The 25567-nt window shown below is 45.3% G+C and overlaps 1 protein-coding gene and 1 pseudogene across 50 annotated transcripts in view; both read right to left on the reverse strand.

The window, feature by feature from the left end:
* Positions 1-25567, reverse strand: part of APBB2 (amyloid beta precursor protein binding family B member 2) — a 409320-nt gene that overhangs the window by 33192 nt on the left and 350561 nt on the right. The gene's annotated exons all lie outside the window — the stretch shown is intronic.
* LOC123573829 (small nucleolar RNA U13) lies at positions 24645-24755 on the reverse strand (annotated as a pseudogene).

Below are 25567 nucleotides of genomic sequence, written 5' to 3' on the forward strand. Positions count from 1 at the left end.
CTAACAATCTGAGAATACAACCTGTTTCTTTTGTGTATAATTATTATTGTAGCCTTGGATATTTTAAATCAGATCCATTGCTAGTGATTCACTTAAAAACATACCATCCAGATGTAGCTACTGTGTTTTTCCCTGAAGGCGGACTTGGAAAAAACGATACTGCAAACTTTTAACACAGTTAATTCATTTGGGGTTAATAAACACTGCTTGATTTAAGTCTCAAAGTGAAAATCAGCCACCAATAGAGACCGCAGAGTAAGCTTTGAAATGTCATTCAAAAACCCAGAAGAGTCACAGACAGCGCCAGCAGCTACTCCAGTTCAGCACCTTGTAAATGTGCTGGGAAGAAAACATCAGTTCAAAGCTGGGCTTCTGCACAAGACAAGCCCGTCTGAGGGTGGAGAAGGCTAAATGTAGTGCCAGGCGTAAGCTTACTCCCTTCTCGCTGTACAAGATGCCAGTGGGAAGAATTAAACCCCAAGATTAATTCCACATGAGCCGCACACCCCCAGGCTGCCTGATCAGCATGCTCGCCGCCGTTATTCCTTGGGAAAATAAATGCGGGAGTAATTGGCAGTGTTTTCATTAATATAAGCCTGAAATAACACAAGTACTTGGCATGTGTAACTGGAATCCAAACGAAAAGAAAATTCCTCAAAAAAACAAAACAAAACAAAAAAACAACCCAGCACACCAGAACGACAATGTCTCTTCCAGCTTTTTGGAAGAGGACGCCGTCTCCTGTTCCCTGGCACGGCCACCTACTTCTCATGCTGCGCACGACTGTCCACTTTTCACAAACTGAGCACGCGAGGCAAGGACTTGCCAACAGACTTCTCACTCCATTTTTGCAGAAGTCTGTGTTGCGTCCTTCTTTTTGATGCTTGTCTTTCATCACTGGCCATCTCTTGAGCCTTTGGAGCACACATCTCACCATTATCCACAGGACAACGAAGTACACGCTGCAAAACTTTACGTCATGAAAATTCTTGCACCAGCTCCTGAGTCTGACAGTTTATTTTTTCCCTCCAGCTTCAGGGGTGTGTGTGTGTGTGTGTGTGCGTGCGCGCGTGTGTGTGTGATTAGCTGTCTGCCCTTGGTCAGGGCCCTTAGCCTCTTTGTTTTTCAGTTTCTTCATCTGTAAAATGGGAATCACAGAGGCCCTCAGGTCCTGAGAGTGCCAAAAGATTCCATCATTTAATCCACAGAAAGCTCCTACAGGGTGGCGGCTTGAGTATGGCCTCACAGTGCAGGCCAGGCCAACCACTACGTGAGAGAGGGAAGGGGAGCTCCACCAGGAGAAAGGAAAGGTTCCTGACCTGTTTTGGATCAAGGCACCTTTGCATCCGATGAAAACACTCCGCCCCCCCAAAAAAAGTGCACAGACTCACAATTTTATACACAATTTTGGAGGGGGGCAGAGCTGGAACAGTTCAGTGATTCTTGAAACTCAACCCCAGGCCCCTTTAGAATCTACATGCCACAGGTGAAAGGCCTCTGAACTGAAATGAACACCGAATTTATGCAAATTTATCATCTGATTTCTGGCTGACATTCAGAGAATTCATCTTAGGGAAAGGTTCTATCCTTCCCAGGATCAACCGGTGACATGAACACCTGCCTCTGACCAAGCGTGCCTTCCTTTCCAAAGCAAGCTCCCCTCCCACCTCACTGTCCTGCCCAGCAACGCTGTGATGGGAAAGTTACAATTCCAGCACTTAAGAGTGTAAAGCTAGGATTTAAAGTGGTTAAGGTTATTGAAATTCAAGGCACATTCTTCTAAACAAAGGACTTTCTCATGCCATTGGAGGGAAGACACAAGAGTTACCAGTTCGCTTACTAATGAGGGGGAAAAGGATATTTAAAAGCAACCAGGAAATGAGTATTTTTAAAAGTCCATCTTTGAAGACTTTAAGCAAGAATTAATGAGCTTCAGCTTTCATCTGTGCTATATCACAGATTAAGAAAAACAAATGCAAAAATCTTGCATCTCTGAATATCTGCAAGAAAGAAGAATACACACATAACTTATATTTAGTTGTTAAGTGAGAGATAATTTATGCCATGTTCCAGTTTCAACTTTAAAGTTTAGGGTACAATGAAAGGATAACGTTACATAAATTCTACCTGAACTGTGAAACCATGGGTTAGCTTCCTTTCTGAAACTCAAGATGGTAAAACAAAAATAAAAAATCCTAGGTCAGGCATGGTGGCTCACACTTGTAATCCCAGCACTTTGGGAGGCTGAGGCAGGTGAATCACTTGAGGCCAGGAGTTCAAGACCAGCCTGCCAACATAACAAAACCCCGTTTCTACTACAAATACAAAAATTAGCCGGGCATGGTGCCACACACCTGTAGTCCCAGCTACTTAGGAGGCTGAGATGTAAGAATCACATGAACCCGGGAGGTAGAGGTTACAGTGAGCTGAGATCGTGCCTCTGCACTCCTGCCTGGGCAACAGAGCAAGACTGTCTCAAAAAGACAAAACAAAACACCCTGACACCAGAAGGCTCCTATCTGACAAAGCGCAGGAACGCATAAGGATTTAGAACTGATTCAGAGCAGGGAAAATGACAGCATAGTGGTTTCCATGCCAGAACGCCATCAAGGTACAAACTCCTGGCAAGGTGCAGACAAGACTCCTACTTAAAAACCTGGTGAGCACCCAGCCACGCGGAGGACCTCTTGTGGATATGGCATATTCTTAAATCACTTTCTGAATTTTCAACGGGCTTTCTTTGTGCAGTTCAAAGGAGTACTAAGGTAGATAACATGGAAAGCCAATACATATGGCCTTCATTTGAATTTTGTTTGTTGTTTTGTTTTGTTTTGTTTTTTGAGATGGGATCTCGCTCTGTTGCCTAGGCAGGACTGCAGTAGCATGATCATAGCTTACTGCATCCTCAAACTACAGGGCTCAAGCAATCCTCTGCCCTCAACCTCTCAAGTAGCGGGGGCTATAGGTGTTTGCCATCACACCTGGCTAATCTTTTATTTTTTGCAGAAATGAGGTTTCACTATGTTGCAAAGACTGGTCTCAAACTTTTGGGCTCAAGCAATCCACCCACCTCAGCTTCTCAAACAGTGTTGGGATTACAGGCATGAGCCACCATGCCCAGGCCTGAATTTTGTTAACTTCCATCTAGATACAAGTATTTCTGGCATAATGTAAACTCAGTAATATCTAAAGAAAAGCAGACACCAACCCTAGGAAGGCTGATTACCACTAACCAAGTAACAGTCGTGGCTCCTGACTGTGCTCGCTTCTGTCTCTCCAGGCTCCGTTCTTGGTACGCACTGTCACCAAGCCACACAACAACCCTGCAGGGGGATGCATCGTGGCTCTCACTTTACAAATGAGGAATCGAAGGGTCAGACAGTTTAAGTTGACTTGCTCCAAAGCCCACAGCTAGCAGGTGGTGGATCCGCAAACAGAATGCAGGCCTGCTGGCTGGGCTCTTCTCTGCCGTGTAGCTCTGGGGCACCTAGCACCTGAGCCTGGCTCCCTCTCAATTAATTGGCTCTGCTCAGGACCCTCCCCTCACTGGAAGTAGCCTCTGCTCTGCCTTTCTCTCTGTCCCTATTGGACTTTTGGTTCCATCACTGCTGGAGCTGGTGAAGGTAATTAAGTGTTGTGTTTGGTTTAAATTACCTTCCTATCATCCTCTGCTCAGTTGCCACTTATTCCATGACTGCCCTGCTTACAATTCCCCCCACAAATTCCCTGCCTCCAGCCACACTGGGACCATTTTGCTCTGAAACATACAAGCCTGCCCCTGCCTGACAGCCTCTGGGCTTGCTGTTCAGCCGCTTGGTCTGCTTTTCCCCCAGGCCCTCCCCTCATCATCCTGATCATCACTGCCTCCAAAAGAACCCTGAGGATCCCCCAGTCATTGTCAACACTCACAGCCATCTGAAACTACCCTGTCCCTCTCTCCACCAAAAAAGTAAAGCTCGGCCGGGCGCGGTGGCTCAAGCCTGTAATCCCAGCACTTTGGGAGGCCGAGACGGGCGGATCACGAGGTCAGGAGATCGAGACCATCCTGGCTAATATGGTGAAACCCCATCTCTACTAAAAATACAAAAAACTAGCCGGGCGAGGTGGCGGGCGCCTGTAGTCCCAGCTACTCGGGAGGCTGAGGCAGGAGAATGGCGTAAACCCGGGAGGCGGAGCTTGCAGTGAGCTGAGATCCGGCCACTGCACTCCAGCCTGGGTGACAAAGCGAGACTCCGTCTCAAAAAAAAAAAAAAAAAAAAAAAGTAAAGCTCATGGAGCAAGAACCTTTCTGCCCGTTCACTTACCACTGTCAAGCACACAGTAGGCAATCAATCAATATTTTTGAATATGTGAATAACTAAGTAGGGGAAAGAGAGAACTCCCTTCTTCCCGATCATGTTGGTAAGAAGCTAAGGGAATGATGCCACGAACAGTAGGGAGGTGGCTGGATTCCTTTTTCTCCTGCTATTGCTCATTGCAGACAGCACTTTTAAAATGACTTTGGTTCACATCCTGTTTTCATGTCAGCTGAAACAATGTTAATAAAACATATATTTCATCTGAACAGGCAGGAGGCAAGTTCTGAGAAGATTATTAATCTCTCATGACTCTATTTAAAAGCAAAGCGAATCTATACTCTGATCATCTCCAGCAGAAACAACAATGATGTTGCCAGAGCTCCTAACGAGATTCCTTCTTTGGAACATTTGTCTAAATAAGAAATAGCTCCTCTGCTCCTGAAGAAGTCAATATATCAATTTCCCTTGTATATTGATTTCTATCAAGATTTATCCCCAGATAATTTTCTTTATATTTGTGCTCTAAGAGAAATAAACCCCTGCTTATCATTTTGGGAAAAGACCCAAGACAACACATTCCTATACGTGCTGAGGCAGTGATGGACTGAAAAGCTGCCCTTTGGGGCGCCCACAAAGTATTCCTCCCACCCCCTCAGAGGTACTAGAGTATAATGGCAGGAGTTAACTTCTTGATACAGTTTGAAAGAATATGTACTCTTTCTGTTTACTAAAGTTACTTTTTTTTTTTTTTTGAGAGAGTCTCGCTCTGCTGCCCAGGCTGGAGTGCAGTGGCACCATCTCAACTCACTGCAACCTCTGCCTCCCAGGATCAAGCAATTCTCCTGCCTCAGCCTCCCGAGTAGCTGCGATGACTTGGCGCCACCACACCCAGCTAAGTTTTGTATTTTTAGTAGAGACGGGGTTTCGCCATGTTGCCCAGCCTGGTCTCAAGCTCCTCACCTCAGATGATTTGCCTGCCTCAGCCTCCCAGAGTGCTGGGATTACAGGCATGCGCCACCGTGCCCTGCTATTCAGGTTACTTTTTATAGGCAGTTTGTCTCTTTGTTTCAGCATCTTTTTTTTCCTTTTTCATTGAATATGATGAAGAATCTTTAAAAAACAAAAACCACAATGCCACTGCTGCAACATCCTGCTTTGTTTTTGTTAAGATACGGAGTCTTAGATGTTGTCCTGGCTGGAAACAAACTCCTTGGCTCAAGTGATTTGCCCACCTCAGGCTCCAGAGTAGCTGGGACTACAGGTGGGTACCACTATGCCCGGCTTTGTAACACCCTATTATTATTATTTGAGTTTGGCTTCCTGTTATTGTCCATATTTGACAACTAAAATAAGTATGTCATACTAAAAAAAAAAAGAGGCTCAAAGACCCTGACCTTCTGCAGGAAGTCTCTTTGGGGGCTAATTTTCTTTTTTCTTTTTTTTTTTTTGAGACGGAGTCTTGCTCTGTGCCCCAGGCTGGAGTGCAGTGGCGCGATCTCGGCTCACTGCAAGCTCCGCTCCCCCGGGTTCACGCCATTCTCCTGCCTCAGCCTCCCGAGTAGCTGGGACTACAGGCGCCCACCACCTCGCCCGGCTAATTTTCTTGTATTTTTAGTAGAGACGGGGTTTCACCGTGTTAGCCAGGATGGTCTCGATCTCCTGACCTCGTGATCCGCCCGTCTCGGCCTCCCAAAGTGCTGGGATTACAGGCTTGAGCCACCGCGCCCGGCCAGGGGGCTAATTTTCAACACAACACACAGCTGGGCAAAGATGACTGAACCTTCTTACTTCCAAGTGACGAAATCCCTATTTGAATTGTCATTAAGGGTTCTATGTAGGTCCTTCAGATCAGAGATCAGCAAATTATGATCCCCTCCAAATCTCACACTGTTTTGTGAATGAAGAGTATTGGACCACAGCCACACTCATTCACGTATGCAGAGGCTACAGCTCCTTTTGCGCCACAACTGCAGAGCTGAGTAGTTGTAACAGAGACTGCATGGCTCCAAGAGCCTCAAATATTTAGTATGTGGCCAGTGCCTGGGAGTTCGAGACCAGTATGGACAACATAGCGAGACCTCATCTCTACAAAAATTATTTTAAAAAATAGCCAGGTGTGGTGGTGCCTGTGAGTCTCAGCTACTCAGGAGGCTGAGGCAGGAGGACTGCTTGAGCCCAGGAGGTCAAGGCTGCAGTGAGCTGTGATCACACCACTTGCACTCCAGCCTGGGTGACCGAGTGAGAACCTGTCTCAAAAAAATAATAAAAAAAAAAAATCTGGCCTTTTACAGAAAAAATTTGCCAACCCTGCTCTAGAGGACAATCTGTTTCCAGGGTGCAACATACGATATGGACAGCACTGGCTACATACTTCGTGGAGCCCAGTGCAAAACGAAAATGCAAGGCTCCCTGTCAAAAAAACAATGAACATTTTCAAAATGTTAACAGCAGAGTGTAAACCAATCGAGGGACCCTGTGACTGGCTGAGATGGTAGAATAATTCTCGTTACAGGTGACAAACTCCAGGGCTGGCTAGAAACTCTTCCACCAAGATGCAGGAGTAAGAGCACTGGATGCAGGAGTAAGAGCGTTTACGACTTGCAAATGCTTTAGAACCAAACAACCTTTTGCTCAACTGAAATCTTACACGGATGCCCAACATGTGAAGCAGCAGCCATGCGGACGTCTGCCCCAGCCATTTTATTTCTAAAAGGTCACTAGCAGGCGATAGCTCTTACAATGTTTTAAGGGGGAGGGCGAAGAAAAACAAAACACACCAGAATCCTCAAAAACAGCATTTTCAGGTAACCTGGCAAACAGATGCATGCTCCGATATGACAGAATCAGGCCAACTTGGCCCCGTTGTCAACTGTGCCCTCGGCTGCTGCTTGTCCTCTATCATAATTATTTCAACTGCTATAATTTATTCATCCCCAGACAAGCTTACATGTTATAAGGTACCCAGTCCAGGCGTCTAGATTGAAATGGCTGGCAGCTCCAGTCACTCTTGCCCTTTCCCATCTGCTCAAAATACTGACTGCAGAAGGAATATTTTCTATGCATATATATATTGCAAAACCAAACCAAAGTTACCTCAAAACTCAAGTTCTCTGACAAACATGTCATCAGCTTTCAAGTTCACAATTCTGCAGCTGGAAGAAGGGGGCAGAGAATCCTATCAGAAACTCAGTATTTAGTTCTGCTTTACATCTATAAGGAAATGGCTTCTCTAGCTCTCAAAATGCTCACTGAATTTCCTGCAAAGTTACTAAGAAAGTTACTTTCTTTTAATTGAAATACATATGGAACAAATTTTATATTTATGAGAGAATATCAACTCGGAACTACAGAGGACGCTGCATGTGAAGAAACTTCAAATGTAAATATGGGGCCGGGCGCAGTGGCTCATGCCTGTAATCCCAACCCTGAGGTGGGTGGATCACTTGAGGTCAAGAGTTCAAAACCAGCCTGGCCAACATAGTGAAACCCCGTCTCTACTAAAAATACAAAAAATTAGTGGGGCGTGGTGGTGCGTGCCTGTAATCCCACCTATTTGGGAGGTTGAGGCAGGGGAATCACTTGAACCTGGGAGGCGGGGATTGTGGTGAGCTGAGATCGTGCCACTGCACTCTAGCCTGGGTGACAGAGCAAAAAACTCTGTCTCAAAAAAAAAAAAAAAGTAATTATGAATGGATTCTTATAAATTGGGAACAAAGGTAGAACAATTCCGTATAAATTAAGGCTTAAACCTATCTCCTCTTCTTAGTCTGATTCTTTATTTTCACGCCAGAACATAGAAAAATGCTCAAAGGTCTCATAACCAGTTGAGAAGGACAGAAAGGGTATGGAAGGGTGAAAACATCTTGGAAAAATGGCCAATACACACGATTGCACTGGATGGATACGTCTGCTCATCTACACTGGAAAACCAAAGAAAAGTCAAAGTCTTCTTTTTTTTTTTTTTTCTGAGACAGAGTGTGTTTCTCTGTCGGCCAGGCTGGAGTGCAATGGCGCGATCCCAGGTTCAAGAAATTCTCGTGCCTCAGCCTCCCTGGTAGCTGGAATTACAGGCATGCGCCACCATGCCCAGGTAATTTTTGTATTTTCAGTAGAGACAAGGTTTTGCCACGTTGCCCAGGCTGGTCTTAAACTCCCAGCCTCAAGTGATCCTTTGGGGGCACTCGGACTCCTAAAGTGCTGGGATTACCGGCATGAGCCACCATGTCTAGCCCAAATCAAGGTCTTCACACAACATAAATGTAAAGAGAGTTGTTCCATGGCTTAATAACTTTGTCCTCGAACAGTCATTACTTCTATTAGCATGTATTTTCCACAGACATAAACAACGCATCAAAGTAATCAGGTGTGGTCCTAGATCACACCCCTTCCTGCGTCTTGTACAGTCAACTTGGCGAGTTCAACCTCCACGTTTCTCCCATCTGCCTGCTTCTCTTCATGCCCTCTGCCACGTCACTGATCTCTCCCGGACCAGGGCTGGCCAACTGGTCCCTCGGTTTCCACTCCTGTTCCCAACATTCATTCCCTGAGATCTTTCTGTAGGAAATAAACTAGATTATGGCATTCCCCTGGTTAACCCTCTTCATAGGCACTTCATGGCAAACCTTTAACCACTGCCCAGAAGCCCTAATGGATCCTGTCCCCATCCACCTCTTCCAGCACAAACCACTGGCTTCCTCTTCATCCTTGTGCATGTTGAGTGCTCCACTTACTCAGTGCTTTCCTTTTTATTTTTTTTTTTGCGATGGAGTTTCGCTCGTTGCCCAGGCTGGAGTGCAATGGCATGATCTCGGCTCACTGCAACCTCTGCCTCCTGGGTTCAAGTGATTCTCCTATCTCAGCCTCCCAAGTAGCTGGGATTATAGGCGTGCACCACCATGTCTGGCTAATTTTTTTTGTATTTTTAGTACAGATGGGGTTTCACCATGTTGGTCAGGATGGTTTTGAATTCCTAACCTCAGGTGATCCACCTGCCTCGACCTCCCAAAGTGCTGGGATTACAGGCATGAGCCACCACGCCCAGCCGTTCCTCAGTGCTTTCTATTCACTCCCCATGTGGCTGGCTTCTCAGCCTTCGAGCCCAGCTCAAATGTCGCCTCCTAGGATGGGCTGCCTCCTGATGGCCCCTTTCCCCTCTGAGCTACTCTGCTGCATCATGTTGCTGATGGTCTTCAAGGCACTCGGCATAACCTATATCATCTTGCTTCCTGAGTTGTTTTTCCAGCTTATCTCCTGCCTCTTCGAACAGGACCTTGTCTGTCTCAGTCCTTCATGCTGCCTCACAAGGTGCCTGACACACGGATGTTCCTTATCTGCCGAACAGCATATTAACCATTAGACTATAAACATTAAGCACATGGATGGTCAAAACTAAACCCTAAAAGTAGACAATGAAGTATTTTAATCTACATTCATTCATCTGCCCATTCAACAACTGGGTTATTTATGGAGGGCATCCTATACTAGGTATTATGTTAGGGCCCAAGGAATCCAAAAGTCTAAGAACTTCTCAAATATGTCATATTCTGTGTTCAACATAGGCCCTTTAAAAAGACAAGTTACACTACTACTTAGTATGTTTTTCTGTGATCCTAGAGATTTGTGGAAAAATCTGAAAACCTAGATAAGAGGTTATGTGCCATCAGTTTACTCTCCAAAACCCACGAAATGTATATGGAGAGTAAATAGGGACATAGTTAAGTCATCTCTTAACACTCGGGAGACTGGCCAGACATAAAGCTTTGCTCAGCCAGTGGTACAGAATGAAATTCATTTTCCTAGGCCTGGCGTGGTGGCTCATGCCTGTAATCCCAGTACTTTGGGAGGCCAAGACGGACGGATAATCTAATGCCAGGAGCTCGAGACCAGCCTGGCCAACATGGCAAAACCCTGTCTCTACTAAAAACACAAAAAAATTAGCCAGGCGTGGTGGCAGGCACTTGTAATCCCAGCTACTTGGGAGGCTGAGGCAGGAGAATCGCTTGAACCTGGGAGGCAGAGTTCGCAGTAAGCCAAGATTATGCCACTGCACTCCAGCCTGGGCGATAAAAGTGAAACTCCATCTGCACAAAAAAAAAAAAAAAAGAGAAATTCATTTCCTGGAGGGGTTGTCAAGCTGTAGAGGTGAGACAAGGAGGCTGCATGACTGATAGTTTTTGTTACAAACTGGAATTACCCCATTCAAATCAACAATGCCAATGTTCGAACTCTTTAGAACTCAGCTCTGCCCCTCCTTGCAGCTGCAGGCTCCTCTGAGAGGTATCCACGGATCAAAGTAAGCAAGTTCAAGATGACCGACTTTAGTGCCCAGTGGCCCACTGGTCTGATTAATACTTCCACCCTTGGAGTGCAGATGACCTGAGGCCCCTTGTTGTTTGCACCTACTGCCACGCGCTTAGCTGACCTCCAGGGCAGCAGCAGTATCTTCTTGTCTGACCTCGGTGTCATCCACACTGCTTCCCAGGGATGCTCCAGTGCAGAGGACCTGCAATGGGCCCCACGCCAGCATAGTGTGGGCTCCAAGAAAGGAAGAAGCCACCTGTTGTATTTATTATACCACTTAATATTATACCAGCACCAATGCCCAGCACATGGCAGGTGTCCAAAAAATACCTATTAAATAGATTATCCCCATTGCAGAAAAACTGGAACTAAAAATCGTGGCAGCTGTTACAGAAGTGGGTTTCTCACATCTGCAAAATGAGAATGATAAAATTAGGCCGGGATTATAGGCTCACGCCTGTGATCCCAGCACTGTGGGAGAACCGAGGCAGGTGGATCACCTGAGGTCAGCAGTTCGAGACCAGCCTGGCCAACATGGTGAAATCCCGTCTCTACTAAAAAAACAGAAATTAGCCGGGTGTGGTGGTGTGCACTTGTAGTCCCAGCTACTCAGGAGGCTGAGGGAGGAGAATCAATTGAACCCGGGAGGTGGAGGCTGCAGTGAGCTGAGATTGTGCCACTGCACTACAGCCTGGGCGACAGAGACTCTGTCTCAAAAAAAAAAAAAAAAAAAAAAGGAAAAAGAAAAAGGAAACAAAAAGGAAAGTAGGGTTCTTACAGAGCTACACACCATGACACCTTCTTTGATGATACTGGCTGATGCTTTACGGAAAGTCTTTCCCCTCTTAAGCATTTAATTCACACTCTCTTTTACTTATAACTTTTACAAAATTACAGACCACATTTACAAACATGTACTTAGGGCTGTTTTCCTCACAACACATTTTGCTTCTAACCTCTTAGGAAAGGCCTCAGGACACTTAATAATTCCTTTCGGAAAGCAACTAACTAAAAGGTAGCAGCAAGGATCTGAACTTGAGAGAATCTTACAAACTACTCTTGTGTCAGAGCTCGGCTGGAGGAGGGGCCAACTGCTCAATGGCCTAAGAAAACCTAAAAGAGAACAGCATGAGGAAAGCAGGCAGAACCCCCATTCACGATACAAGTCAAAGCCAGGCTGCAGCTGTAGAGTTATAAAAAGAAAGAAAAAGACTAATGGGATTGCCTCCTCCTCCCGCCTTCTCCCACCCAAGGCAGTAATGAAGATTCACAGCTACACATTAATTAGGGAATCCATAGACGTGCCTGGTTACAATATTGGTATAGGGAAACAGATAATAGAAAAGGCACAGATTCCCCCACAAGCTAATAGAGTGTTGTAAGCAATATTTAAATCATCACGCCTCTCTTTCAAAAACACTACTTCTTTCTCAGTGCCAAGAGCTGGCTGCGTTTCTACATTTGGGGAATTTGAGATATTTTCTCGCATGGAAGTCACACCAATATTCTAAAGCATTTGGAAATGCAGTTTTTCTACACGAAAGAATATTGCTTTTAATCCAAATATTGGATTACCAAAACCCTGAAATATCTTTCAGTCCTAATGTAGACAGGAAGACAGAAATGTGGCCTCACCACGGGGCATGTAAGGCGTAGGCAGTCACTGCCTCAATCGCAGAACGCTGTCCACGGCAGAAATGCCCCGTGCAGACCACATCAATGAATAATAGCCCACCCCAAACAGTCCTGATGCACTGGCGAATTGGGGGTCCAAGGATGCCTCCCCCCATTTTATACATGCCTCACTCCTCCTTCCCACCAGCGGGGCCCCCTCTTCAGCCCTTCCAACCGCCCAGGACCAGGCATCTCGCTAAGCGCTGACTCGGAGAAGGGAGGGCGCAGCCTTTGTCCCGCGGGTCTCCCGCGCCCGCCTCGCCGTCCCTGCCTGGACCCCCGTTCCCTCTGAACGCACCTGCAAACAAAGGCGCGCCGTTCCTTCGCCAACTTCCTCACCTTTGTCTCCCGGTCCTTCCGAGGTCGGGCGGGGATGCCCCCCCAGGTGCTACGACGAGCCCCAGGGTGCCGGCACCAACCAGCGGATGCCGTCGCTCAAGCAGCAGCGCGCACTGCCCGGGGCTCAAGTTGAAGCGAGCGGCGCCCGCGCCTCCCCGCCCCGCCCGCGCTGCCCGCCCGCCGCCGCCGCCGCCCATTGGCTGCTGGGGAGGGGCGTGGCCCCGCCCCGCCTGGCCGCAGTCCAGCTCAGTCCTCCCGCGAGGTGCTCCCGCCAGATGCTCCCAGCTGCTAAAGGCCTGGCTCAGGGCCGGCAAAGAGGATCCGCCACCCCACATACTCCCTTCCTGGAACGAACGTTTCCCTTTTTGGACTCTCAGGACTTAGAAAGTTCATTCAAAGCCACTGAACCTCTTTAGAAAAAGTTGATGCTCTAGGCCTGCTGTGTTTCTGGTTTCTTTTATTTTCTTTTTGAGACAGGGTCTCGCTCTGTCGCCCAGGCTGGAGTGCAGTGACGCGATCTCGGCTCACTGCAACCTCCGCTTCCTGGGTTTAAGCGATTCTCCTGCCTCAGCCTCCCTAGCAGCTGGGATTACAGGCACCCACCACCATGCCTGCCTAATTTTTTCTATTTTTATTTAGTAGAGACGGGGTTTCACCGTGTTGGCCAGACTGGTCTCAAACTCCTGGTCTCAAGTTAGCCGCCCGCCTTGGCCTCCCAAAACGCTGGGATTACAGGGGTGAGCCACTGCACTAGGCTAGGTTTCTACGATCCTGATTGTGGGGCGAGTGGGGAAATGGGGGGTGGGGAGCGTTGGTTGGGAAAGGAAGGTATTGCAGCCCACAGCCAAAAAGCCTTTGGGCAGAAAGACAGAAACCAAACTGTAGTTTGATAAATCTGAAGAATCAGATTTCAAGACGCAGCAAATTCTGAACTGAGCTGGCAAGTGTTTACAGATTACCTGCCAATTTACACAAAGCACTTAGCAGTTCACCCCTACACCCTTTTGTAATCCCTACCTCTTTTAAGACACCTTTTGTTTAATGCTGACTGGAACCCAAGATCCCACAGGCATCCCCCTCCCCCCATATACATGGAAGCAGAAAATGTCCAACTGGCTAAGTGACAGCACTCTAAGAGTCCTGGCTAGCCACTAGTCAATATACAAGTTGGAAAGGAAAATCCAAGGTCTCTTACTGACTGTATTCTGTGAGCACTAAAAGTACTTCCTCTTTTTAATTGTTTCTGGGCAAGCATAAGTTATTTGGCCAATTAACAAAGTGAAATAGGGAGGCTGAGGCAGGAGAATTGCTCGAACCTGGGAGGCGGTGGTTGCAGTGAGCCGAGATCGTGCCACTGCACTCCAGCCTGAGTGACAGAGTGAGACTCCGTCTCAAAAAAAAAAAAAAGAGCGAAATAGGCAGAGCATATTTGCCACGTTTTTGGGTATATTCGAAGCCTCATACACTCCTTTTACAAAGAAAGGAACAGAAAATAGGAAATACACATGGAAAATCAAGGGAGTATGTAAGTAGGAGGTCTTGTTTGGGTTTGGTAAAACACACCACAGGTATACAGAAAACTTTAATGTTCATGTTTAAACGATGATCAGGTGTCTTCTCATTTGTTCAACATTTACTAAGCTCCTCCTAAGTGCCAGGTTCTGTGCAGAAAATTTTATATTAGGCTTTTCCGGTTAACAGATGTCTTTCTAGGGAGAGCGTGATTTAACTCATGCTGTTTCTGAATCTATGATCAGTAACGCTTCAATTATTCGGAAAAGTTATTGACAGTAAACCGCTCTGGCAACCACAATTGTTTGGAACACAGCCCAAACTGCAAGTGAGGCTAGAAGGTTTGAGACTTGGGGTTCAGCAGCCAGAACAGAGAGCAGCAAGCTCAGAGATAAGAAACAACGGGATTGTACTTGGTACCCCTTCAAAGGCTGCCTCTCCTTCCTTACACATCATTCCAGTGAGTTTGGTTGTCTGGTTCTCTGTCTATGGGAGGGCAGAAGCAACAAATAGATGGGTCTGCCAGATGTCCACAGGGTGCGGCAAGTGTGACAGCTGAGGGTCTGCTGGCAGGAAGTCATGTGTGACAAGTCCTACCAATTCTGCCTCCTCCTGCTCTCTCCAACTTGCCCCCTTCTCTCAACTCCATGCTGCCACCCTAGTTCCAGCCATCATCTCTCATCAGGAGGGCTGCTGTCATTTTTTTTTTTTTTCTGAGACAGAGTCTCACTAGTGCAGGGGTCACTATCTTGGCTCACTGCAACCTCCTCCTCTTGGGTTCAAGTGATTCTTGTGCTTCAGAGAGGGGGTTTTGCCATGTTGGCCAGGCTGGTCTTGAACTCCTCACCTCAAGTAATCCACCCACCTCAGCCTCCCAAAGTGCTGGGATTACAGACGTGAGCCACCGCACACGGCCTGCAGTTGTGTTTTAACAGTCTCGCTGCCTCCACTGATCTCTAACAAGCTATTCTCACAGGAGCCACACGTGTGTCCCTTCAAAAACAAAAATCACAAATATGAGTATCCATGCTCAAACCTTAAAACCACACAGTGGCTTCCCATTGCACTGAAGATAAAGTCTCCATCACTTTCAGGGTCTCACAGGCTGGTCGCCTGGGATCAGGTCCCTGCTTCTATCTCCAATGCGGCAACCACATTCCCTCCTCTTGGTCTCTGCTCCAGCCCCCTTTTCTTCTTCCAGTTCCTGGACCGTGCCCAGCTACTTCCCACCTCAGAGCCTTTGCGCTGTGACCCTCCTAGAATGCTCTTCCCTGCACTGCTCACCTGATGAATCCCTCTCATCTTTTAGGAATCTCAGCCCAAAAGTTGATTCCTTTGGAAGATGTTCCTGACAGGCAGTGTCCTCCCTGACAGCATCCCAGGCTTTTCCTTCATACCCCTGCTGCAGCTGGGTATTAAATATTTGGAAAATCATCCATTTATTATTAATCTCCTTCACTTTACAGTGAGCTTTATAAACTTACAGAGTCTGGTTTTGTTTCTGTACAGTGAAGAATTTAACCTTGGCTGAAGAGAGCCTCTGCCCTCAGCTTCTGGGAGGTAAACTCGAAGACCTTGGAATGTTGTGCCTGACCGGAGTGTTTCTGTTTGCCTAGGGGCCTTGGGTCACACTAGAGGGTCTAACTGGGTGATCTGGGATGGGTGTTTGGCCCATGCAGTATCAGCTCCACCTCTGGAGGAGCTCGAGACTAAGATTAGCCCTGGACCAGTTGTCTGTGCCTCCGGGCTGGAGCCTCAATAAAAATCCTGGACACCAAGGCTTGGATGAACTTCTCTGGTTGCCAATACTCTGTGCTGCTGTCACACGGCAATGCCAGGGAAGTTATGCTGCCCAGGACGCTGTGGGGAGAGGACAACTGAAAGCTCAGAACTTCCCTGGACTCTGTCCTACGTGCGTCTTCCTTGGGCTGATTTTAATCAGAATCCTTTCTCTGTGACAAACCACAACCACAAGCATAATGACAGCATTCAGTGAGCTCTGTGAGTCCTTCCAGCACATTATCAAACCTGAGGCTGGTCTCGGTGACTGTTCTCTGACTTGGCAGTTTCCCATTGTATTTTCAGCAGTAAGCACATTTCCTGACATACAGTAAGTGCTTAATACATCCACTATTGATTAAATTTAATGAGTTACTATTTTTTGAGAGATCTTTTTAAATGACCAGGTAATCAGCATATAATACTTTAATGATTTAAATAACAAATTTCCATTTTGCAAATGCCTATTTACCAGTTAAGGTCCCAGATTAAACAAACGCCATCTCTCCCATGAGGCCTTTCCCTACTTCCTGAGGGCTCGTCATCCTTGCCTTTGTGTTCTCTGGCCCACTGCTTTGCTTTTGATGCATTAAGTAGTAACAAAACATATTTCTGACCAGCTGGGCAATACAGCGAGACCCACATCTCTACAAAAAATTTTAAACATTAGGCCAGGTGGCTCACACCTGTAATCACAGCATTTTGGGAGGCCAAGGTGGACGGATCACTTGAGGCCAGGAGTTCGACACCAGTCTGGCAAACATGGTGGAACACTGTCTCTACTAAAAATACAAAAATTAGCTGGGCGTGGTGGCATGTGCCTGTAATCCCAGTTGCTCAGGAGGCTGAGGCAGGAGAATCACTGGAACCTGGGAGGCAGAGGTTGCAGTGAGCAGAGATCACACCACTGCACTCCAGCCTGGGTGACAGAACAAGACTCTGTCTCAAAAAAAAAATTTTTTTTTTTAAACATTAGCCAGGTGTGGTAGCTTGCACCTGTTGTCCTAGCTGCCTGGGAGGCTGAGGCAGAAGTATTGCCAGGAGTTTGAGGCTGCAGAGAGCTATGATCTTGCCACTGTACTCCAGCCTGTATTATAGAGCGAGATACTATCTCTAAAATAAATGAATGAATGAATAAAAATAAAACATCTGTTTTTGTGAAGGATATCTATGTTAGATAAACTCTGAATCCCTACTAACTGGGCATGGGGCTTGCACAGAGCAGGCACACAAACAGTGTTTACGGAATAAAGGCAGTTTCTTAAAAACAGGTCTGGTTCATAGAAAGATAGGTTCAATTATGTGTGAAATTCTGGTACATATTACAGCTCATTCCCTGATAAACATGGTAGCTGTTACTGTAGTAACTATTATGAAGATGTTCTATTGTTTTCTTTTTTTTCTTTCTAAAAATAAAAATCTTCATCAGAATTATGATACACTTTAAAAAGCCAGATATGCTTTAAATAAAAATATGGAAACTGATCACCCAACTTTTAAAAGGCATCTGACTTCCTAATTAGAATGAAATATCACAGTTTATTTACAAAATACAGAAAGAAAAAAAATCCAACAAACCTAACCACTCATCTTTCTCTCGTAGAAACCTAATTGAAAATTCAACCAGCATACCAATAACCTATGATGTCCCCAAGTAGCATAGAAAAATCAATTTTACTTCCTTCAGACCTGCATTTAACTGGATAATAACTGATATAACGTGCAACAGCCATAATCCAATTTCAATTTGTTTGATTAGATAAGTACAAACATTAAACAAGAAAGTCACAGGATTGTCATGACACTGTTCATGCTGTTAACTCATTATAGAACAAAGCACTGTCATTTGCTCCTAGAGAACATGCTACTAAAATATATAGATATGAATTTGAACTATCCTTAAGTACCATCCACAAAGATCCTTATACTGCCTCAGCCAAAGATAAAAGCAGCTCTGAACTTGGAAGCCGCTTCAAAATCTCATGAATTGAGGATAAGAGAATCCCTGAAGGATTCCTTAAATATTTGAGACTATTTTAACATCCATTTGTATGACACTTGCATAATCAGAGAATATCAAAGCAGCACCCAAGTTAGTGGTCTCAAACTATAACGTGCATCCTAACACTTAAAATAACAGTGCCACAGTTTTGGCCAGGCGCCGTGGCTCACGCCTGTAATCCCAGAACTTTGGGAGGCCGAGCCGGGTGGATCACGAGGTCAGGAGTCCAAGACCAGCCTGGTTAAGATGGTGAAACCCCGTCTCTACTAAAACTACAAAAATTAGCCAGGCACAGTGGCAGGCACCTGCAATCCCAGCTACTCGGGAGGCTGAGGCAGGAGAATCGCTTGAACCCAGGCAGCAGAAGTTGCAGTGAGCCGAGATCACGCCACTGCACTCCAGCCTGGACAACAGAGTGAGACTCCATCTCAAAAAAAAAAAAAAAAAAAAAAAAAAAAAGAAAGACAATGCCACAGTCTCACCTAGAGGGTGTGACTCAGTAGGTCTCAGACTCCCTGCTTTTTTCACATAAGTACTGTCCCTTCTGACTGAAATGATTTGGAGGCAGGTGTTCGGTGGGCTGTACGTTGAGGATTCAAAGCTGTTTCCAGAGAAGGGGACTGGTACTTTGTGTCAGTGGAGAAAGTCAGATGACAGATAAAGACACTGGAGAATGGGGTGCTGCAGCTCTTCCTGTGTCCCGCTCTGCACTCTGAGCTCCTTGAAGGCAGCAACCATGCTTTACTTGTTTTTGTATCTTTTGTGCCCAGTTCAGCACTGAGCACTTAACAAATGAAGTGCATTTGGGGCAAAGTGGCGTGCATCTATACTCACACCTATGTGGACAGCAGAAGCATTCACCACGGGTACGTTTCTGACGGTAACATCACAACAAGGTTATCAACAGAGCAGGCGGGATGTTTTGGCAGGACCTTGAGGTAGATCAATGCCTTTCAAACTTCAGTGTGCAAATGCATTGTCTGAGGACTTGTTAAATGCAGGTTCTGATTCAGTGGGTCTGGGTAGGGCCCTGTCATCCTAAAAACTACATCCCAGGTGATGCCCAAGTTCTTATTCAGAGGCTCCACTTTGAGTAGCAAGAATCCAGACGTGAATCATCCAAACCATGACCACAGGGACAAATGAGCAGCAAAAAAGATCTTCAATGAGCTTGGACAGTGAAAGCGAGGGAGGCCAGGTGCGATGGCTCACACCTGTAATCCCAGCACTTTGGGAGTCTGAGGTGGACAGATCATTTGAGGTCAGGAGTTCGAGGCCAGCCTGGCCAACATGGTGAAACCCCGTTTCTATGAAAAATGCAAAGATTAGCTGGGCATGGTGGTGCACGCCAGTAATCCCAGCTACTCGGAAGGCTGAGGCATGAGAATTCACTTGAACCCGAGAGGCAGAGGTTGCAGTGAGCCAAGATCACACCACTGTACTCCAGCCTGGGTGACAGAGGGAGACTCTGTCTCAAAAAAGAAAAAAAAAGAAAAGAAAAGAAAAAAAAAAAGACCAGGCACAGTGGCTCACGCCTGTATATCCCAGCACTTTGGGAGGCCAAGGTGGGCGGATCACGAGGTCAGGAGATCGAGACCATCCCAGCTAACACGGTAAAACCCCACCTCCACTAAAAATACAAAACATTAGCTGGGCGTGGTGGTGGGCACTTGTAGTCCCAGCTACTTGGGAGGCTGAGGCAGGAGAATGACATGAACCCAGGAGGCAGAGCTTGCAGTGAGCCGAGATCGGGCCACTGCACTCCAGCCTGGGTGACAGAGCGAGACTCCGTCTCAAAAAAAAAAAGAAAGAAAAAAAAGAAAAGAAAGTCAGGGAGTTGTGGACTAACAGTAATATTCCCAACTTATTTTAAAGCACTCTGTAGGCCAGGTGCAGTGGCTCACGCCTGTAATCCCAGCACTTTAGGAGGCTGAGGCAGGCGGATCAGGAGGTCAAGAGATGGAGACCATCCTGGCCAACACAGCAAAATCCCATCTCTATTAAAAATACAAAAATTAGCTGGGTGTGGTGGCACTGAGTAATCTCAGCTACTTAGGAGGCTGAGGCAGGAGAATTGCTTGAACCGGGAAGGCAGAGGTTGGAGTGAGCTGAGATTGCGCCACTGCACTCCAGCCTGGTGACAGAGTGAGACTCCATCTCAATAAAAAGAAAGAAAGAAAAAAGCACTGTGTACCTGATTATTGCTCCTGGAGGAATCTATAATGTGTATTTGTAAAAGAAAGCCCCCACTGCCCCACAAGACTTATCAGTCACAGCAGAAGCTCAGCTTGCACTCACATAAGGATGTGCCCTTTATCTAAAAGACCTCCAGGGTTGCCACAGTATCTCTTTAACTCAACTCTAACAAAAATTTTGAAAAAAAGGAAAAGAAATTCACCTGCTCAATGGCCTGGAGTCTTCCTGTTCAGCCCTATAAAATGCAAAGGCTATTTATAATAAATGTGTATAACAAGAATCTTTGTTAAGTGGAAGAGATTCCCAAGCCCTAGACAGGCAGCATAGCTCATTTTCTTCATGCAATATTCAGCAGAAAAAACCTCTCACTCCTCCAAAGACTGTGGGCCATTCCCTGGCCTTCCCTGTACTATAAAGAGATTTGACTTATCTTCCCACCACCCACCACATCTCTTCTTCCTAACTGCTGCAGGGGGTAGTGAGGGTGAGCATAAATTGTTATCCTCCGTGGTTCAGAATCCTAAGGGAACGAGCATAACATTCAATTCTCTCTCTCTTTTTTTTTTTTTTTTTTTTTTGAGACAGGGTCTCACTCTGTCACCCAGGCTGCAGTGCAGTAGCACAATCTTGGATCACTGCAACCTCTGCCTCCCGGGTTCAAGCAATGCTCCTACCTCAGCCTCCCAAGTAGCTGGGATTACAGGCATGTGCCACCATGTCTAGCTAATTTTTGTATTTTTAATAGGGATGGGTTTCACCATGCTGGCCAGGCTGGTCTCGAACTCCTGACCTCAAGTGATCCGTCCACTTTGGTCTCCCAAAGCGCTGGGATTACAGGTGTGAGCCACCACGTTTGGTCCTTTCAATTCTTAAAATGTTCAACCATCTCCCCACTCAACCCCCTGGCTTGCTCTCCCTGGAAGGCAGAAATGCAAGGAATACTTGCAATACCGGGATACTGCACACATAGGGACAGAGTCATGGAGGGCCAAGGACAAAGCTGGCTGTCTGGCAAGTTCCATGATTATAATTCAACAAAATCATGTTTGTGTTTCTGCCTCAGAAACTCAAGCTGAAACTGATACTAAACCCATGGCTGGGAAGGTGGGGTTAGGAGAGTAAGACAGTAGGGGCTAGGGAGTGAAGCCAAGAGAAGTTCTTTAAAAATAAATAATAATTTTCCCTCACTGCCAGCCCACCAATGATTTGATTTCTGTCCCTGCAGTTTAGCCTTTTCCAGAATGTCATATAAAGGGGGTCCTGTAATACCTAGCTTTCTGAAACTTGCTTCCTTCACTTAGCGTAATTGTTGAGTGTATCAACAGTTCATTCCTTTTTATGGCTGAGAATTCTTTTGCATGGATGTACAAGAGTTTGTGTATCCTTCTACCAGTTGACAGGTATTTTACTGTTTCCAGTTTTGGCAACTATGAATAAAGTCAGTAATAAGAAAACAAACAACACAGTTTTTTAAATGGGCAATAACATTTGAACAGATACGTCACCAAAGAAGACAAATGTTTTTCACAAGCACATGAAACATGCTCAACATTGGTTTGGAAAATGCAGATTAAAACCACAGTGAGTTACCACTTCACACATTTTAGAATGCTAAGATCACCACCACCACCACCCTCAAACAAACAAACCAAAAAATCCTGGCAATGCCAACTGCTGGTGAGGATGTGGAGCAACCGGAACTTTCTTACTTTGCTGTTGGGAATGCAAAATGGCACAGCTCCTCACAAAGTGGGCTGGCAGTTTCTCATGAACTTAAGCATGCTGTCACCCTACAACACGTATTTACGTGATCCCACTCTTACGTATTTACCCAAGACGAGTGAACACTTCTATTCACACAAAAACCTGTATGTGAATGATTATAGAGGCTCTATTCATGGTTCATAATTAACTTCCCTTTTAAGATGGATAGGCAACTGTCTCTTGACGGGTTTATCTCAGTTTTCCATGTTGACAGACCTGGACACCATCAGTCATCTTTAAAAATTCATTAGGAGATTACAAAATAGAACCACTTTACTTTCTTGGTGGTCACGAAACTCCATGCTCAGGAGCTTACTGTTGAGGCTGAATCCCAGAGGATGGTTTAAGCAGGAGCTTACCCAATGATCACTACTTCCAGTGCCAAGAAGCATAAAAACAAACAAGCGGCTATTTTCACCCTCAACTGTTCTTAATCTTGCCTCTCTCCTCCTCCTCAGTTTGCTTTTCCTATTCCACCTATGTGCCCTCATCCCCTAAAGAGATATCAGCTACATTAGAAGGCCACAGAAACTGAGGCTGATATAATTTTGATCCTTCCGTGTTCAGTTTAAATAAAAACATCATATATGGTTGCTGTTATTTGTTTTATCTTCACATTCAATTGGAAGTTCCTAATTTGAAGGGTAGTGTCCTTTTATTATTTCATTTTATTTTTGAGACAGAGTCTTGCTCTGTCACCCAGGATGGAGTATAGTGGTGTGATCTCCACTCACTGAAACCTCTGCCTCCATGGTTCAAGCGATTCACCTGTCTCAGCCTCCCTAGTAGCTGGGATTATGGGTGTGCGCCACCACGCCTGGCTAATTTTTTGTATTTTTAGTAGAGATGGGGTTTCACTGTGTTGGTCAGGCTGGTCTTGAACTCCTGACCTCAACTGATCTGCCTGCCTCAGCCTCCCAAAGTGCTGGGATTACAGGCATGAGCCACCACGCCCAGCGAACAGTGTTCTTTTAGATCAGTTTTAGTGTATCACCATTCTGTACCTGTTTTTATAAATAACAGCTTTATTGGAACACAGCCATGCACATTCATTTATATCTTGTCTGTGGGTGCTTTTGCCTAACATGGCAGAGACAGCATGACCTACAAAGCCTATTTACTGTCTGGTCTTTTGCAGAAAAAGTCTACTGACTCCTTCTCTAGCAGAATGGCCTTTTAGTCATTCTATTAATATAAACGATGAGTATACTATTTGTTAGCTTTGTATAGCTACTAACATCTGAGCAGCATTTTCTATCTTCAGAGCATTTGTCATATCTATCATGTCACTATAGCACCCCATTAGCCCTATTAAATTAGCTATTATTATTACCAACACCCTTTTTGTAAACAAAATAGGCTCAGAGGGAATGAGTGAACTCAATTGTAAGAGGTGAAGCCAACATCTGAACCTGTCTCATTCTCCAAATCGTCTGCTCTTGTCACAAATAAATTGATACATCACACACAGCAAACTGATCATTTAGCAGGTGAGTGAAGATCAACTTGAATTTTCATCTGCCTAAATGCTCCATTAAGCTCACTCAATTAAAGTTCCACACAAAGTTCACATATGGGGCTCCTGTTCTCTGAGATGAAGTCCCCATGTATCCTCATTCCTGGGACTTAGGGACTGCTTCGCCTACAAAAAACTTCTCTTGAGTACAGTGTGTATTCCTTTCATATATATTAGTTAATTATATTTATCAATTACCAGGGAGCTGATCTAGGTTTTGTAGGACCTAAAGTTTAGACAATTTCTGGGGCCTTTTTTTTTTTTTTTTTTTTTAAGAATACAAAAATATCTTCCTTTTGCAAAACCATTTTATAAAAACCATGTGATCTAACTGCTAGCCCTCCTCCTAGGGTCTTGAAAGGGGCTCTAAATTTTCAGCCTTCTGAGTAGTTAGGTCTACAGGTACACCGTGCCTGGCTATTTTTTTTTTTTTTTTAGAGATGGGGTCTTGCTATGCTGCCCAGGCTGGTCTCGAAATCCTGGCCTCAAGCAATCCTCCCATGTCAGTCTCCCAAAGTGTTGGCATTACAGGGTGAGCCACCACACCCAGCTGATTTTTAAAGTATGGTCCACAGATAGAATTAGTGTCACTTGGGAACTTAGTAGAAATGCAAATTCTCAGGCTCCACTCTACATCTACTGAATTAATCAGAACCACTGAGGCTGGGGCAGAGCCAGCTTTGTTTGAAAAAGACCCACAGTGGATTCTGACATGCACCTGAATTTGAGCATCACTGCTTTACGGGACCACAGATTCTGCTTTCTTCACTCATGTACAAAATTTTTTGAGGAAAAGAGGGGAAACTGCATCATTGAAGTGAGCTGTATAATCTTTCTTTAGGAACACAACAATCCAGTGACCAATCGGAACCATAAGCAATCTCAGTTTCAGAATTTCAGAAATCCATGACATATGAGATGTGTCAGGATTAACCAGAAGTAAAGGCTGGCAACTCAGAGTCTACTTTGATGGTTTCTGATTGCACTGATGATAAATTAACAGGACTCATGACTTATTAATTGAATGGAAAATGTATATTTAAAGACTCCTGATACAGTCAGAAGACTAAATCAGTAATTCCAAATTCTGAATCATCTTAGAAGTCAAAGAACTTTCCACAAAGGAGCTAAATTACTTACCTGAAGCAAAATTCCTTTTTATTTAAAGAGTTGAGATTGGACCAAATTGGTCCTTTTAACCACCAAAGAGCCATTTTATTATTTTTGCCACCAAGGACCTCTTATTTTCATCTTTTTTCTTTCACATCAATGGTTGTGTGCCAACTTTGTAACAAGGTTTGTGGAAGGCACATTTCAGACATGCACATGAAAGGCCAATCACCATGCTTATGAACCTTATGAACTACTAAAGGATCAATAATATTTATTTCTTGTACATGTGTTACCTTGATTTGTCCCCACACCACCTTTCTTTTTTTTTTTTTTTTTCTTTGAGACAGAGTCTTGCTCTGTCGCCCAGGCTGGAGTGCAGTGGCACGATCTCGGCTCACTGCAACCTTCACCTCCCGGGTTCAAGTGATTCTCCTGCCTCAGACTCCTGAGTAGCTGGGATTACAGGCACCTGCCTATAAACAGAAGAATAAAGTAGAAGGAATCAGTGTAGCCAATTTTAAAGCTGCATATATAGCTATAATAATCAACAGTGTGCGGTAATGGCAAGTAATCCTAGCCCTAGGACTAACATGGGCTGGGCACAGTGGCCCACAGCTGTAATCCCAGCACTTTGGGACGCTCAGGTAGGAGGATCACTTGAGGCCAGGAGTTTGAGACTAGTCTGGGCAACACAGCAAGACCCCATCAATATGATTTTTTTTTTTAATTAGCTGGGTGAAGTGGCACATGCCTGTAATCCCAGCTACTCTGGAGGCTGAGGTGGGAAGATCACTGAAGCCCAGGAGATCCAGGCTGCAGTGAGCTGTGATCTTGCCACTGTACTCCAGCCTGGGTTGAGACTCTGTCTCCAAAATAAAAAAAAAAAAGAAAAAGAGGCCTAAAAATAAGGCCAATATCTAAAGGGACTACTCTATAAACAAAGTGGGCCAGAATTTTAGATTCTGAAGGCAGACAAGGAATATACGTGAAATGAAAAAAATTCCAAGAAAAAAAGGCTTGATATTTCTTGGTTTAGATGTTTGTATTAATTTCCTTGCCAATTATACAACTGCT

The sequence above is a fragment of the Macaca fascicularis genome, chromosome 5, assembly GCF_037993035.2.
Source record: "Macaca fascicularis isolate 582-1 chromosome 5, T2T-MFA8v1.1".
Classification (NCBI taxonomy): domain Eukaryota; kingdom Metazoa; phylum Chordata; class Mammalia; order Primates; family Cercopithecidae; genus Macaca; species Macaca fascicularis.